The sequence below is a fragment of the Bos mutus genome, chromosome 10, assembly GCF_027580195.1.
Source record: "Bos mutus isolate GX-2022 chromosome 10, NWIPB_WYAK_1.1, whole genome shotgun sequence".
NCBI classification, from domain to species: Eukaryota; Metazoa; Chordata; class Mammalia; order Artiodactyla; family Bovidae; genus Bos; species Bos mutus.
In genome coordinates this window covers 18,709,001-18,715,000 of record NC_091626.1, presented here as the reverse complement: position 1 = coordinate 18,715,000, position 6,000 = coordinate 18,709,001, and positions in this window count along the sequence as shown.

Below are 6,000 nucleotides of genomic sequence, written 5' to 3'. Positions count from 1 at the left end.
AATAACATATGAGATACAAAATTTTTATATATTTGTGGAGGATATAAGATTCTAAATCTATTATATTTAAATTACTAATGACATCATTCGAGATGTTCTTATTCTTATTTTTTTCTGCACTTGATACAATATTCTCAGAGAAATGTTAATATGTCTCACTATGATTATAATTTTTTCTTTTCCCTTATATTTATTCTGATTTTTGCTTTAGGTATATTTGTTTCTTTGTTGTTAGGTGTCTAATGGTTTCTGATGTCTATCTTCTTTGTGAATTGTACCTTTTATCATTAAAAATATTTATCTTTGTTTCATTCAATTTTGTGTGTGTCTTGAGTTCTTTTCACATGTTAATAAATGCCATCCTTGCTCCCTTTTTGTCTGCATTCTTGTGGTATATCTCTGACCATTCTTTCAGACTTCATCTAAAATGTTTCTTAACAGCCTGGGTAGCTCAGCTGGTAAAGCATCAGACTTTTAATCTGAGGGTCGAGGTAAGTCCCTGTCTAGGCACCAAAAATTAAACAAAATAAAAGGTCTCTTAACAATAACATTTAGGCTTTTTTTTTTTTTTTTGGCTCAATTTGAGAGTCTTTGTCCTTTAATGGGGGTATTTAAAGAATCTGCCTGCAATGCAGGAGACCCTGATTTGGCTTCTGGGTCAGGAAGATCCGCTGGTGAAGGAATAGGCCACCAATTCCTGTATTCTTGGGCTTCCCTGGTGGCTCAGCTGGTAAAGAATCCGCCTCCAGTGTGGGAGACCTGGGTTTGATCCCTGGGTTGGGAAGATCCCTTGGAGAAGGGAAAGGTTACCCACTCCAGTATTCTGGCCTGGAGAATGCCATGGACTGTATATAGTTTCAAAGAGGGTTTCAAAGAGTCGGACACCACAAAGCCACTTTCACTTTAACCTATTTACATAGGTCTAGATAGTTTGGGCTTATTTCTATCCTTTTATTCTTTGTATTTTTGGTTAATTATATATTCATGTTACTTTGTCCTATATCTCCTTATTTTTTCCAGAATGATCCAGCTTCTTTTTCTATAATGATGTAGAAGTCATGCATCTTGCTAGAGCTAAAAATTGATTTCAAGGCATCAACAGTAGCAATGAAAAGGTAAATACTAATGTTGGAAGACAGTAATGAAGTAGGCATTTTCACACATTATTGGTGGAAATGTACATTCTTATCCTACGCTTCTCAGTGTTTATACTGAGGGGGTGAGGGAGGTAACCCTAATTACGTGGCTTAAACCAGGGCTAGCTCAGCCTCATCCAAGCTACCAAACTGACGGATCAAATTTCCAAATGAAAAGCAAGGTATTGATGGTGAGAAAGGATGAAAACACAGTAGCTTGGCAACCAGTACCCTCTAAAAATTGTAGAGGGTACAATGTACAATGTACAAATGTCATTGTAGCACTGTCTGTAACTGAGAAAACTTGGAAGCAACCTAGGTGCATCGTAGGTAACTGGTTAAATTATGAAACATGTACACTATTCTTCCAGGGAGATCAGAAGAATCTTGATTTGGGACTTCCCTGGTAATCCGGTGATTAGAACTGGATGTGCTCACTGCCCAGGCCCCGGGTTCCATCCCTCACCAGGGAATTAAGATCCTGCAAGCTGCACGACAAGGCAAGAAAAGTAAGAAAAATGAAAAAAAAAAATCTTGATTTGCACAGAGTTTTAGAAAATAGCAGGATCTCCAGAGGAACAGATAGAAGAATGAGAGGATTCTCGAGCTGTAAAGTCATGGAAAGTTTTGGGTGTTGTGCAATAAATGTCAAGTCACAGGGGAATTAGAGATTATAAGGAAGTTCCAGTAACTTGACAAGCAAAGAGAAAACTGACCAGAGGAGTGGATACTCGGAGAACATAAGTCGTAAGACAGAGGGAGATGAGGGGGTAGTCAGGCCCTTAATTTCGGCCCATTCTGAAGTCTGGTTTTTCTTCTTGTCTGGGTTGTTATGTATATCACTTCAGTAGACCTCCTTTCCCCTGAAATAACATGAGTCCCTATATTCCTTGCAAGCAAAAGGCATGTCATGGAGATAAAATCAATGTATTTTGACTGTGAGAGCTTCTTATGACACATTTGTATTTTAAAGTTAGGAGGTAAGCTTCTCTGGTGGGATCAGTGGTAAAGAATCCACCAACCAATGCAGGAGATGTGGGTTCAATCCTTGATCTGGGAAGATTCCACATGTCGCAGAGCAGCTAAACCCGTGCACCACAACTACTGAATGTGTGCTCTAGAACCTACTTGGCACAACTACTGAAGTCCGTGCCCCAGAGCCCGTGCTCTGCAACAAGAAAAGCCACTGCAATGAGTAGCCCAAGCATCACCAAATAGAGAGCAGCCCCTGCTCTCTGCAACTACAGGAAAGCCCCTGCAGCAACAAAGACCCAGCACAGCCAAAAATAAATAAATAAAAATTTAAAGCAACTAAAAACAAATGCTCAGGTAAGCCCTTACCCTTATCTACATCTCTGATCTCAGTCTAGCCTACTAATCACTATATCCCCTCTGTGTTCCTTTTATCCCTCACATACTTCTCTTACCAGAGTCTTCTTTTCCCCTATTTTTTAGTCTTCCTTCCATTTTCCCATTTTCTCTTGACTATTTTTATGATCTCAACTATTATCTTTGAGCCGATGATGCCCAGAGCTCTCTTTTGAGCTCCCAGCCTGTATTTCCTTGGCCCTCCTAGACATTTTAACTCTGCTGTCCTTCAGTCTCCCCCATGCAGCATGTCTCAGAGTTCATCTTTTTTCCAAAACTGGCGCTTCATTTTGTATTCAGTCAGTGGCCCCATCATTTCCTCGGGAAACCAGACTGGTGCACCTTTTTCTCTCCTCTTTCACTTGTCCCCATCCCCGCTTCCCCCAGTTAGCTGCTGAGTTTGGTCACTTTGTATTTGAAACATCACTGCATTTGACCCATATCCCTCTTCCCCACTGTCACTCCTTCTGCTCAGATCTGTTGAAAGTTCCCTCAGGGCTTTAGTTTTTCTAAAACTAAAGAAAAACTCCCATGTAAATATATACCCAGGCAATTAAAAAAAGTCTGTGTGTAGGCTAGGACTGCAGAGAGACAGGACAAGGCCAATTATTGTAAGAAATGTATGTCTAGAGTTAGGAAAAGTTGTTAACAATTAGTTGGGGGTGGGATTTCCTGGTGGTCCTGTGCTTAAGACTCCATTCTCCAATGCAAGGGGCCTGGGTTCAATCCCTGGTGGAGGAGCTAGATCCTACATGTCACAACTAAAGATCCTGCATGCTGCAATGAAGATCGAAGATCCCACATGCCACAACCAAGATGTGGCACAGCCAAATAAATATTTTTTTTAAATAAATATTTAAAAAAAGAAAAATGTTAAACAAAAAGAATCAGGGGGTAAGCCTGAAAAGGGGTTGCTGCCCAGGTGCCTCAGTGGTAAAGAATGCGCCTGCCAATGCAGGAAACTCGGGTTCTATCCCTGAGTCAGGAAGATCCCCTGGAGGAGGAACTGGCAACACACTCCAGTATAATTGCCTGGGAAATTCCATGGACAGAGGAGCCTGGCGGGCTACAGTCCATGGGGTCGCAAAGAGTTGGACATGACTTAATGACTAAACAACAACAAGCCTGAAAAAATAACTGGAACAGCAATATGACTAAGTAAGAGAGTAGATAAGGCTCAAAACGAAGACAAACTGGACACAGAATATTTTTAGTAAGCTCAAGGAACACTGTAATGTTTAGTAGTGGGGAACTGGAGAGCGTAATTTAATTTCGGACGTAGCACTGGAGAAGCTGGAGGTAACAGGCTGCATTAGAGGAAGTGATGCTTCCATATAGTTCATATGGAATGGGCATAAAGAGAGGCACGGAGCATAGCCAATTTTGGCCATCTCCACTTCTGTCAATGTTGACAAACTATACAAAGCTTAAGTCTCATTGGTTTGGCTAGCCAACACGGGAAAAGAAAAGTGAAATCATCCTTCCCAGGTGAACCTGCATTTTCTGAGCCCCACAGCACGTGAGAATGGTCAGTTGTTTAGAGAGCTCTGAGTCAACAACCCCAGACCTAATCTACCTGCACACAACTTTCCCCATTCAATTCCTCCTACCTATGTTAACAAACTGACCTGAGCAAATTTCAACTCTCTTCCCATTACTCTTCAGCTAAGACATTTCACTAGCTTCCCACAGACTTAAGAATAAAATCTCAATACAATCTTTAGCTTAGCTTTCAAGTAAGTATGATAGATATAAAAGCAATAGATTTTGGCATAGAAGACTTGGGTTCAAATACTGGTTCTGACAACTATCTATGAGACCTTGGTCAAATTATTTTAATTCTCAGAGCCCGTTTCCTTGACTGTAAAATATGGATGATAATTTCACACAGCTGGTGTGAGAGATAAATAAGGTACCATTTATCCAGTACACAGAACCTTCATCAAGAATATCCTCCTTTCCTTACTTTATCACTCAGCTTCAGCCTACTTTTTCTAAAGTAATTTTGTCAGTATTTCTCTTTATGCACTATTGTACTGAGTGCTGTGCTAAGTTGCTTCAGTTGTGTCTGATCCTTTGCAATCCTATGGACTGTAGCCTGCCAGGTTCCTCTGTTCATGGGATTCTGTAGGCAAGAATACTGGAGCGGGTAGCCACTTCCTTCTCCAGGGGACCTTCCCAACTGAGGGATCAAACCTGTCTCTTAGGTCTCCTGCACTGGCAGGCAGGTTCTTTATTATTTTGCTAAACTCTCCCAGAGTCTTACTGTCCCTCCCAGGTATCCTCTCTGGATGTCCCTCCCCTTCTACGTGCCACTCACAAAGAATCAGCAGGTAGGGCAGGCTGGGATCTCCCGGGTCTTTGAAGTTGAGTTCTGAGGAGATATGCCTAGGGCTAGGAATACAGCAGTAAATACAGAATTTGCCTTCAAGGAACTTTTACACTAGTGGAGAACTCAGACAAATGGACAGGCAATTACAATACTGAGATAAGTGCTCTGATGGAGAAAAATTTAGAGGGCTATGGTATCTTACCCAAATTTGAGAAGCCAGAGATTGACAGGGTGGTAAAATGTAAGTTTAGACCTTAAAGTAGGTGGTGGGAGTGGGAGGTGGGAAAGGCCTTGAGGGAGAGGGAATATGGTAGAAGTGAGATCATCATGGCACATTTCTCCTTAGCTATCCCCATAAACCCTATGCTCAATATGCCATCTTCTTCCACACCTCTGTGCTTTGCCCATGCTCCTTCCCTGCCAACTCATGTTTTGGAAGCCAGCTCAAATCATTTCCTCTTGGAAAGACTTCCTCAGGCAAAATTAGTCATTCCCGCCTCTCTCCTTCTACACTAATGATTCCACTTTATGAGCCAAAAATCTGGATACACTGTCTGACAGTGAATTCTTTTCCTGATAGATAAACTAATTTTATTAGATGCTATAGATATTGTGGCTCAGCTGGTAAAGAATTCACCTGCAATGCAAGCGACCTTGGTTCAATCCCTGGGTTGGGAAGATCCCCTGGAGAAGGGAACAGCTACCCATTCCAGTATTCTGGTTTAGAGAATTCCATGGACTGTATAGTCCATGGGGTGGAAAAGAGTCCGACACGACAACAATTTTCACTTTCATAGATATGGAAGTTAAATCATATTTTATTTATCTAAGTTGTCTTTAATAAAAAGAAAAAAAGAGAAAACAATCATATATAATACATATTATCTGTGTCATTGTTTTTGTTATTCATATAAGGGATAGTTAGGGAGTTTGGGATGGACATGTACACACTGTCAAAATTGATGGCAATGTAGTATATATACAAAACTGAACAATTTATAATGTTAAATAACCATTAATTTTAATTTTTGCTACTATTACTGCTAGGCTCTGAATATTTAATTGGACTCTGATGATTTTTAAAAAATTTTAATGATTGTCTATTACTTTTCTGATTGTCTGATATACTTGTCAGAGAGGGAATAATTGGAATATGTTTAGAAT